Source organism: Phalangium opilio, unplaced genomic scaffold, assembly GCF_054372755.1.
Source record: "Phalangium opilio isolate 3A_F unplaced genomic scaffold, DU_Popi_V2 ptg000078l_1, whole genome shotgun sequence".
Lineage (NCBI taxonomy): Eukaryota > Metazoa > Arthropoda > Arachnida > Opiliones > Phalangiidae > Phalangium > Phalangium opilio.
Genome location: NW_028324186.1, coordinates 1,112,096 through 1,124,496, shown reverse-complemented (window position 1 = coordinate 1,124,496; position 12,401 = coordinate 1,112,096). Strand labels below are relative to the sequence as shown.

At 35.4% G+C, this 12,401-nt stretch overlaps 1 long non-coding RNA gene across 1 annotated transcript in view; it reads right to left on the bottom strand.

Annotated features, from left to right (window-relative positions):
* Nucleotides 1-473: 473 nt before the first annotated feature.
* LOC149654955 (uncharacterized) overlaps nt 474-12,401 on the bottom strand; it is a 547,559-nt gene continuing 535,631 nt past the window's right edge. Inside the window, exon 3 of the long non-coding RNA XR_016370302.1 lies at nt 474-938. This is a non-coding gene — a long non-coding RNA (uncharacterized LOC149654955). The remainder of the gene's footprint in view (nt 939-12,401) is intronic.

Below are 12,401 nucleotides of genomic sequence, written 5' to 3'. Positions count from 1 at the left end.
TCTTTAATCTTCTTAATTTACTCTACAAACAACTAACAATAAGAAAATCTACCTAGAGTTAATTCGAACCAAAAATAAAACTTGTATGTGGCCGAAAAGGTTCTGGGGATCATGCAAAAAACCTTAAAACTATTAACATTATCATCAACTTAATATAAAGCATTATTAGAGCTAGAAATACTTGTACCAGAAGCCGATTAGGCTTTACACATGAAGTGCGTAACATGTGTCTGGGAGAAGTTACACGATATTCCCTAAGCACCTAGGTAAGAGCCTCTCCTTACGCGGAGGAAAATAATTCAGTAACGCGGCTACTTCGGATCCTTGCGATCCTTCTGCATTAAGAACCTATTTACCAGGTACATAAATTCGGGAACTACTATAAAGACTGAGTAGGACGTTTAAAATATTCTTTAGATAAAACTATTCACAATACCAAAGATTATATGGGAGTAAGGAACGAAGATCTTATCAATTTGGGTAGCTTTTGCTTGGACTATTCCGCGTATCTGTTTTTTACGAGGAATGTTTTCTGTTTTCTCGCGACTACGACGAGCCCATCTCCCGGCGACTCCAAAATCGGGATACCGCCTATACCAGGAGTTCATACCGGAGTGAAATACATAACACGCGGGCTATTAAATTCGCATTTGTAGACGCCTGACGTCACAAAAACCTCTCTCCTCGCCTTTAAAATCAAATTTGGGGTGGGAAGCTCTTACCGGTTACTAATCTCGCCTCTCATTTCTTCCAAGGGACTCTGGGTAAAAAACGTTTTGATCACATGAACTGCTCTGACCAATCGAAAGCCTTCTTACATTTTGTTTTTGTAAAGACTAACTAACATAGACTGGCGACACCAATTTTTTACTGGCTTCATAGTGCAATAGCAAAAACCTTCACCCGTTCCCTATCTTGTTGGGTTTCCCTAAAGAAGCCTGTCTACCTAGCAAAAAGGCTAGCAGTCTATAGTTTTGTGGGAGCTGAGCTCGGATATCGTGGAAAACCAGCTGGTTAAAGTTGTCGGTATCGGACTGTCGGTATGGCGTACGTAATAAGGGATAAGATAAAATTAAATAAGTTAACGCAGTGCAACTTTTACCTAAAAGAAGATCCAATAAAGTATAAAAGTCAGTCTAGTCAAACCGTTCAAGTTACTTCTTTTAAACCTAGTACGCCTTCCGAGTTAAGCCTTGGCGTTGTTTACAAATCAAGCCAAGCACATTTGTAACCAATGAGATAGATAGAGTTCCAATTCAAATCGGCTTACCGCGATACACATTATTTTTATCAAGCAAGTTTATCAAAACATGACAGCGCCACCTGTGAGGCTCTTGCGGAACTAATTCCAACTTTTACTCGCTTATTTTCAATCAGAAACATCGTTATAATTTTATTTCATCTATTTATTAGATTAAAAAGGACTAGAGTTTTTATTATTTAACTTGCTTATTTTATTTAACACGTTTAAAAAACTATTTTGACAGCAGACGGTAATAAAAAGTTCTTCAAGTGATTAATAGGTGGCGCCACCCGTATTTGATAAAGATTCATGCTCGACAAAAAGTGTATCGCGAATCGTCGATCTCGAGATCCCACGTTGTGACTCTAGGTTTATATATATATTCTATCTCATTGTTTGTAACAGGATCTATGATTGGCCTATTATTACGGAGCCTACCCCGCCCCTAACGCTAGGTGTCGCTTTTCATGCTTTCAATCACATTCCTATGGTAGTATTTGATTCTCCCACTAGAGAGCGTAAAGGTATCGCGGAAACGTCACGCGTCGGTAAATGCGCGCCACTATTAAAGCTCATTTCATCACTCCGGTATGAACTCCTGCCTATACCTAGACAAGGCTTGTTGTAGTTTTCGAATCTACTATCATTCGCACAGATATTTTTCTTTTTAAATTTAAAAATTATTCTAATATTTAGTTGAAGACTTCTTAAGTGACTTGGAAATTGAGCTTAAAAACGTTGAATATATTATAAAAATTACCGAACGATATCGCAATTTTGCCTTCCGAGCTTCCCGGTTAGGTCGACGGCGAGGTCGATTCGAGGTCCAATGCAAGAAAATAGTAATGTAGCAGTCGCCTATTGGTCTGGCATTAAAGAGGTTATCTGCAGTGAGGGGGCTTATGATTGATTTAAAGCTTTTTTGTTCGTCTGCTTAGATTTACTTCGGGAATGTCATGAAATCCATGGCCAAAGCTATGGAAAAGTGGGATTTACGTATTTTATGTGCGAAGCATAATCCGCTTTGCTAGTACCTGTAACTGCAACCTTACCTTTGTAAAACTCTACTCCTTTCATTTCCTTTACTCTTTAAAGGAGGATATTACCTTAAAAAACAATAAAATTTCGTTTATCATTTAAAAAAAGACCTTCACTCCTAATTTAGCATTAGAATATCCATTCACAAAAGTCGAGCGTAAAATATATTTTGTTTTTCCTGAATTTTTCTCAATCTGTACTTCTAACTTAAGTAACGTCCCTACAAAATTGCCGTTTATCGGTAAAGTGATTTTGACTGGACGTTGATTATCATTGAGCTTAGCTTCGTGATTATGAAGGTATGTTCAAACTTTCGCTGGAGTCGGTTGACAACTCGTTTACCCAACTAGTTTTAAAACACTCTTTATTGCTAGTTCGAAACGATATCAAGATCCTCAGGACGCTTCTGTTAGTGTGGTCTGTTTATCTATTCGTTGATGCTGTCAGCAAAGGCTGGTAAAAATACACTTAATACTGGTGTTATTCCAAGTGAAATACCCCTGTAAACAAATCCGCTTTAGGTTGGTTCGCGAAGCAACTTCAAGAAACAGCGTTTGTAATTAGCTTCTAGAGTATCAATTTTGTACACACTAAACTTTGGAAGCGTTTTAAGTCGCTTTGAACCGGTAAGTGTGAACGTGGCTTAAGTTAATTCAATAGTTAAATAATTACTCATCCAATACAAACTTTGGAAAGAGTATTCATGATTTGTAATACAATACGGTAAAGTATTACTTTCTATATAGTAAATATAAAATTCAAATAGTGTATGGACGTCCTAAGCACTCTTCATAACTTATAACATATAAACTTCCAACAGTTTATGAAAAATCCGTTTTCCCTAAATAATTTACAATACATAATTCATTAAAGTTTGATGTGTAGCGTCTTTTGCAAGCTTTGAAAATTGAGAGCATAAAGGCGGCCGATTTCCACTAAGTGAAAAGTAAAAAGTCCTTTTGCTTGAAAATTTTGTAGAAGCCAATACAGATTGGTGACTACATGACTTAGACAAAAATAAAGACCAGAAGATAGGGTTGATAAATGTCAGTAAGTAGAAATTTGTATCTATATGAGAAAGAGAAAAATAAAGAACGGACGATGGTGGTGTCAGCCAATATAAAGAGTTGTGCCTATGTGGGGAAGGCAAAGACCAGAGGATTGTGGTGCTTGAAGCCAATATGTTCAAACTGGTATCTTTAATGATAGACTAGGATATAGAAGCTCAAAAGACCTGGTTGGTGTCTATGTGGGATACAAAAAAGAATCCAGAAGATGGTGGTGTTAGAAGCCAATAACTAAGGATTGGATTTATTTGGGATATACAAAGGCAAAAAGATGGTGATTTTAGGAGCCCTTTAATACAGATTGAGGTCTATTTGGGATAGACAAAGATAGAAGATTTTGTTAGAATTCCATATTCACAAATTGGTGTGACGACAAACTAGGCAGATGAAGGAAAAATGTGCTATAATAATTTATTAGATTTAAGTAGAGTAAAGGCTCTTTCAGACGATCCAACTTTTTGATTCAGCTTGATAGGTCAACTCGAGTTGAATCAACTAGTTGGATCGTGTGAATAGACGCTTGATGAGTTGAGTCACCAAAAAAGTTGGCTAGGAAAAATTGGATTAGTGATCCAAATTTTGCTGACTCAACTTTGTAATTTCATTTCTTCAGCCAATCAAAATGAATTACAAAATAAGCCTTTTTCGCGGGATATTTCGTAGGATAGGTGGCGCTTAAAAAGATCCATTTGACGGTAAAAGTTTAGTCGTGTGAAAAGGAAGGATTTACTTCACTTTTCCCTTCAAAAGTTGGGCAAGTTGACAACTTTTTGACCCATCGAGCTGAGCCAAAAAGTTGAATCGTCTGAAAGAGCCTTAACATAGTCAAATTAAATTTTCCAAAATCCAGTGTCCTGTAAATGTGGTTCGAAATGTCGAAAACGTTTGCTCCAAACTGCATGCCCGGTCCCCAGGGGTGTAACAAAAGACACATCGACGATTACATCTTGAACAGAACCTTTTCATAACTTGCCTCATTCGCAAAGTTAAAAATCACCACCGCGTCAAAATTTAATGCCATTAAAACAATTTTTTTTGGATCGATAGGTGCGTTGAACGAACACATCATCTGTTAGTGAATGATCAAAACGAAACCAAAATACAAAAGTCTTAAGCAATACATAAGAAAAATAATATTGAGATACGTTTTTTGAAGAAAATTACTACGACCCTCTTTCAGTATTCGAGCAGGCAGTTAAGGAGATACAGGATTAGCCAGGATATGAACGACGGCACCAAATCTTTGGTGAAAGCAGTAAATGTTCGAACTCCTTTTTTTTTTAAATGCGAGCTCGAAGCTAGAGTTCATTAATTTTTGGTCTTTTACTTACGGCATAGTTTCTTCAGCAAAAGTGAAATTTCACTAATTCTCTTTTAGGTTTGGATATTTTTATTTGTCACTTTTTTATTCTTCCTCCTGGCTCGAACAGTGTTGGAGAAATGTATTGGGAAAAATTACTGGGGTCGACTCTGCATGAAAAATATCTTTGAAAATATTCAAGCACTCTTATTTCAGGGTAAGTACAAATAGGCCCCTGCTGGAATATAACAAATTACGATACATTAAATATAAAATGACAGGTATTGACGTGTCGGTAAACAGAGATAGCGAGAGGATTATGATAGTCGGGTGGTTGCTATTTTCATTTTGGATCGCATCTTCGTATACTGGATGTCTTCTCGCCAAATTGACATAATCAGAGAAACCATGTCAAATACAAACAGTGAGAGATATGCTGGAATTTCCAACACGTCGGGTCATTGTGCACAAGAGCACATCCCTCGAAACGTACCTTGAGGTAAATGAATATATTTTTGTCTTTTGTTGCACCACGTTGCTATCATTTATATGTTAAAACGAACCTATCTCTCCCGTGTAAACGTTTGGAAATGATTAATAAGAAACCATAACGTGAAAAAACAAAACGGGAATTAGCAACATTTGAAATTTTAGATAGCATGATATACAATAGATTATCATTAGCGATATTTTTATATAAAACATGTAGAGAAATAGAATAAGTTTTTATTTATTTCATGTAAGCAAATTGAATATTTCTTTGTTTTAAGCAAGCAAATTGAATATTTCTTTGTTTTAAGCAAGCAAATTGAATATTACTCATTTTCAAGTAAGCAAATTATGCATTACTATAATTGAAAACTAATAATTTCGCATAACTACACGGTACCTTAATTCTCGCTTCCTAACAGAGATGAATTGAGGCTAACCTATCAAAAAATACAGGTTGACGCTAAGACCCTCTAGCCAAAGTAACTCTAGTTTGTAGTTGAACATCTTTGGTTGTGAAAACGACTTTTAGTCAACAACCATGGTTCCAATTAAAACAAGTCGACCCAAGGGCTCGTAATAGCAGCCACATCGTTATCTATTTAATTAGCACACAAATAAAAACCCCAAAAAATCAAAGACCCTAAAAAAACCAGAAGTGTCCGACCCCTCAGATAAAAATTCAAAAGACCACACAGATAGAGAGGTACCCTCTCCCTATCCCCGACACCATAGAGATAAACTCGAATGTTTTATCGAGTCTCTATGGCTCAGTGGTAGCGTGTCTTACTGCTGTGCCAGCAACCCGGGTTCAATTCTCGGGTGCGATGTGAAAATTTTTTAATTAAAGTAAAATCTCTAACAGAGCTCAGCTGCCCCTATTGGTGGGTTGAGGTACTACCGAGTTCCTTTTAAGCTAAAATCTAACGACAACGAAAGCGACAACCCCGGCCACTACGGCTCGGGTCAAACTAAGAGCCTCATCGTATAATACGATGTGGCTAAAATACCAGCCCAAAAAATACCGCGGGTTTAATTGGGTTTTACCCACCATAAAAAACTTAATAAAACCATCAATAAGATCTTCGATTATGATAAATTTCAATGTAGAATAATTTCATTTTAAACATATTTGTAGTTTCAACTTCAAAAGTACCATTCAATAATATTTATTATTTTTTATGAAACATTCTAAGACTTTTATTAATCAATTACTTTTGAATTAATTTCTACCATGCACGCAGCTGCTAAAGATAAAAAACCCTAGTACCCAGTAAAGCACAGAAAAACCCAATAAAACCCTGTGGGCTGGGATTTTTTAAAAAGGCCGGGTTTTTTACCTCTCCGAGTGGCGTATGTCACGGAGAGGTTCTAATTTCGACGTGTCTGTCTGTCTGTTGTTATTGACTTACACCCCAGGGGACCGCGTTCGCAGTTTTCAAATCGGAGCAAACGTTTTCCCAAATTCCGGCCGCATTTACAGTTCCCGGAGATTATATATCGTAATCGGATTATAGCTTCGAAGTTTTCATTCTTGTTATGGTACGCATTGACTTTCAGTGCGTCTAACCACAAGTCAGCTTTGGTGATATTTAACGTTAATACTCATGTTGGCAAACTAAGAATATCGTTGAAGTGAAACGAGACAATAGTGTCTATACTGCGAACCAGTTGTGAATGTAGCTATGAGAATGTAGGGTTAACAGTTGAGGCGTAGACAATTGGACCTTTTCAAACACATAAAGGTTATATCTCTCCAAAATTTATACACTTCATTTCCTGTTTTTTTTCTCATTGACTGATTTCCATGTGTCAAAGACATATCTTTATTGGGTGTAAAATTTTGTCTGCTTTACTATATATTTTTTGTGCTTGGAATACTGCTTTAATAATTCGTAAATTTCAGAGCTGTGCTAATTAATTAGTTAGCTAATTGAATTTCTAATTAATTAGCAACATTTACTAATTGAAAATGGTAATTGAATTTTAATTACCTTAGTGCTAATTGAGAAGTAATTCTAATTAATTAGTATGAATCGGAAAGGTAATTATCTAATTAAAATTTAATTAGATTTAGGATTAACTAATTAGCCAATTGGATTTTCAATTAATCTTTTACGCCAATTTGTTGTTAAAAAAAATCGAGGAATTAACTCTTGATTCATCTATTTGAATATGAAAAAGCCTTATTATATCGACGAGGAAACCTTAGTGCTACTCTAAATTTTTCTGCTCCTCAAATATGAGAGAATACTAGTACTAATAGAATATTTCGTAGTTTGCAACTGCCCCATGTCGAAATTTCGACTGTTTTACCTACTCGAATTAATAGCAGTGCGCATGTATTTACTACTCAGGAGTCCATTATAGGAACTGTGGCAAGAAAATGAAGAAATGAGACAAATTTTAACATGACGGAAGGTTCGAGGCGTGTCTCATTTTTCGAGAATAATTCACGGTTTCCGTACCCGTTTTTCATAGGCATTAAAACATTAAACTTTGCATTACCAAAGTACTAAATCCATGGGTACTTTTAAACTTTTATGTTTACTTATGGTTTCTTTTTTACCTTAATTAGACAAGTAATTAATTAGAAATTAGTAATTCTAATTAATTAGTTTGATAAATAAATGCCTAATTTCTAATTGAATTGAATTAGTTTCTATGTCTAATTGCTAATTGGCTAATTAATTAGTTCATAAATATTTCCCTAATTGCTAATTCTAATTCAATTAGTTGTCAGCTAATTAGCACAGCTCTGGTAAATTTCAACTTCAAATAAAGAGAAATAGTTCTATATCTATTTTAATAAGTTTGAAGTAGTAGTCCTTTTGACTTGGAGAGGTAAAATTTTGGTTTTCCAACTTGTTTAACCCTGTTATCAACCGCTTCAGCTTATCTTAAAATCCACTAGAATACTTCGTTTTAACTGATGTATAGCAAACTTTATATTCATAGAAATAATAATGAAATCAGAAAAAATATTAGGAGTTTTCGATTTATATTTTTCTTCGACATAGGGAACGACTGATTCTGATACTCGAAAGCTGTGGGAACTATCTGTGAAGAGCAAAGGAATTATCCCATTTAGTGATTTGGACATCCAAAAGGCTTTAGAGGAAGTCTATAATGAAAAACAGTTCCTTTTCATGCCCGAACTCTTAATTAAAGATAGTTTTGAGCAGCTAAGTTCTTGCACTGAGGATCCAGATAGATTCTGTTTATCAAAGTCCGTATATAAGACAAAGTTGGCTTTTCCCATCCGAAGAGGATTCAACTCTTCCTACGCCAATATATTTAAAAAATGGTGAACGTTTCTTTTAAATTTTTAAGAACCTGGTTCGTTCACTTCAGTTGAACACAATAATGCAGATTTGTCTATTCACAGTTGTTACCAGCTTTTTGAAAGTGGAGTATTTAAATCCTTGAAAGAGGCTTTCTGGACGGGAGAGAGATGTTTTCTGAAGACTTCAGAAAACGAAGTTGTTCAACTACACTTGAAGAGTTTTTTCGTTCCACTATGCATATTGGGACTTGGGTTCACATTTACTTTGATTTCAATTTACATTGAAGGTTTACACTCAATTGGTAACAAAAAGTAACTGAAGAGTGTTAAAAAAGAAAATATTACAAACACATAAATAATACACAGAAGTAATCATTCCAAACATCAAGTTCAAATAAAAATGGATTTGTACTCGTTCCAATATTATTTACGGGCCAATTTAAACTCTGCAAAATTTCTTCCACCGCTACTAGAGATAAATTTTCAATTCTTCGATAAGTATGAATTAGCTGGGTGTTAAGAAAGTATTTGCGCGTTTTAGTTTGCCCACATATTTTATGATATGTTGAATACTATGTAAGTTAAACCCCTACAAAAACATTATTATTTTTCCCACTCTTAAGAATCAAAATTTATTTTTCTCAATAGCAATTAACAAATGAATTTTAAATATTTATTTTCATCAATAGTATTTGAGTTAAAAAGATAATTTATACAATTGATAAGGCTATATTACATATTGTGTACATCAATTAGTCACATTCATAAAAGTTAGGCATTTCCAATCTCCATTACATAAATATAACCAGCAAATTTTGGAGAGTTTTTGCCAAGGACCAAAACTTTTCCTTTTATATCCGATACTGTGTAAGCCAATATTTTATGGTAATTTTGTACCATACTCTACAGAAACAGTTAATTGAAAGGCAGTTACAGATACCATCCTTTAATCTGTATAAACCTTGAACTATACCCTTGGATGAATAATAGTGCCTATGGATTTATTACTGACGTTCGAAAATGTCGCGATTTACATACACGCGACCCTTGTAACGAACCGGATGTGACGTAAATGGAAAACAAAAATGAGACAAGCTTTTCTAGTCACGTGATGGTCCACGTTCGTCTGCTATAGCTATGGTCTGCTTTAAAAGTTTCAAAAATTTGTTTAGGTTTGATTACCCCCTTCATTCTGCAAATTCGACCCTGGTTGCTTCATTCGCGTTCCTTGTTGCATTAAGCACACTTAGGTAATTGAAATTTATTATTGTTTTGGTTAGTTAACGAAACGATAGACAAATATAATATGATTTAGGTGTATTTGGATACAATGAATCATCATACTCCTGGATGCTCGTTTGGAATCAATACGCTTAAAACTCTGGGCTTGAATGTTCCAGCATCTTTGAGTAATACTATTTTATAGCATGTTATTGCATTATGACTGAATCTTATAAAATTATAAATTGTATTTAAATAATGTAGGCGAAAGCAGTAGCAATGACGAGAAGAACGTTGATAGCGATGCTTCCAGTATGTATTTAATTTGGACAAACAACCTCTTAAATTAAGATTGAGAGAATTATTACAGACGCCATATCAAAAGCTCATTCTAGTGAGGGTGATGAGAATTACAACCTTGATGGTGAAGAAATATTAGTAGCGTTATAGGATTTAAAGAACAATGGGTTTGATGATGAAATTCCTAAATCACTTCAAGGGGTTGCTAAGTAAACAGAGTGAACAATTAATGGAAGACGATAGTTTGGTACATGTTTTTTATTGTGTTGTGAAGTCAAAATCCAAAATGCGTGTCGAAAAGAAATTGAAAGAAATTACGAAACAATCGATTAGAGGTAAGTTGTTAATGTCAAAAATCTCTAGTGAATATTAATCTCGTCATCGCACGAATAGTTGGTGTGAACAATCTTTAGATTGCATGGAGAAATATGTGAAATGTAATAATTAATGTTCTTGCTTATTACACGAGATTTATCAGTCGTCTATTATTTCAATTTAGAGCTAGATTTATGTTTTGTAATGCATGGATTTAGCTGAAGATTATAATGAGACGCCCAATCGGGTTCCTTGATTCCGCCCGTTTAAAATTACAACAAATAATAAATAATAAATTGTCAATATTCGATATACGGTTTTGTAACGACAAAAATGTTTACGTTAGTCATAACTCTATCGAACATGACGTTGAACAATAGCGCCTTGACTATTTCTTCGACGCAACAGACCAAATATACACTAGTCATGGTTAGTTAATAAGTTCGGGTAGTGTTAATCCCAAATTAAACTTAAATTTCGCAGATGTTAATAATTTTCCAACAAAGATTTACTCGAAAGGAAAAGTAGAATTTTACATTCAAATAAACGCCGGTACCAAATTTGAATTTTTTAAGATTTATTGCGAACTTGTCCCAGCTACCAATCCCATAAAGATATCGTAAGCATTTAACTTCTTTCTAAGACATTTCCAAATTTAACTCTCTAATTTTGTTGAAACCAAAAATGCGCGACATTCTTAACCTTCGTAAAGGTTGTGATATAATTAAGATTTACTTTTACTTCCCTAAGCAACTTTAGTCGATAGTTCCTAACCCATTAATTAGTAAATTAATTTAGCGTAATAACGTCGTATTTATAAATAAGTTGAAATGTCTCGAGTGAAGGCGGTAGGGTCAAAGTTGAGACGTATGGTCTCGTCAACCCGAACTATCGCCAGGAGTAAAAATATTATTTATGTTCAGATAGAGATAATAGAAAACCTTGAGAAGCTACGCATGAGAAAAGATGCTTATGAGACGTAATCTTGGGTTTCAAGCCAACATTGTAGGGATTTAAAAGAGGTTAAAAGTGTTATACGTCCAATTTTAACCAGCACATCGGAGGACAAAGTTTCACACGAGACAAACATCTTAATTCATCAAAGGGAAACACCCTTACAATTACTAATTCGTAAAAATATGATTCGGTATGTTGATGGCATAAAATAAGTAGTATGACTGTAAGCAGACAATCGAGCAGGCGACGATTGTGACGTCATCTGCTCGATCATGTGACGATTCTCCCACTATATATATGAGAGAGAACCTATAGAACGGGGCAGTTGCTATCGGATATTCGCGGAGACCAGTCCGGTTTGGTATTAGTTAAATGTTGAAATAGAAAAGTAACCTAGTTTCGGTTTGATAGAGTAATTTTGATAAACGAGTCTCAGATATAAAGTAAAGACTTCGTACGATATAACAAGGTAATTGATTCAATTTATTCAGGCACGATGTATGATGCCTTTTGGTCCGTTACATATGGTGGCCCATGGGGGGAATGTCACTAAGCCTAGATCGGGCCTAATCACCACGTGTCTATTACCTCGCCTTCTTTTGTTAACGACTTACTATGTATGGGCTATTTAACGCAACATTAAGCCTCGGCACCCGTGTTTTTACGGCTATGGGACCTGACTGTGTAAAAGTGTTATTGTGGATCTTGCAGAGCGTATGTGATTTAACTACCCTTGCTGCATGCAGTGCACATCTAATAGGTTTTTGCCGAGTAGTTTTATCGTTAGTGGTAATGCGGTATGCTACCACTTCCTTGCTTCACTTATGGCCTGAGAATGATATGTTGAGGTTCCTTGAATTCCTTTGCGGTATTATCCCGGAACTATTATTGCTCGTTTACCATGGCTTCCGCCGGTTATGTACTATCTTTCGCCGGAGTTTCTGTAATGGTGCTATTATATCAGTAATATGGGGAATAAACCTTACGTGCCATGTAACCATTCCCAGGAACGTTGATAATTCCTTAATATTCCGAGGGGGGTTGAACCTTTCTAATTTCGGCGACTTTTTCGTCGTCTATGGCGATACCATCCTTTGATACTTTATAACCCAGGACCCTTACTTCAGTACAGGCAATCTGGCACTTTGAAAGCCAGAGTCCGGCCTTCCGTAATCGGGACAACAT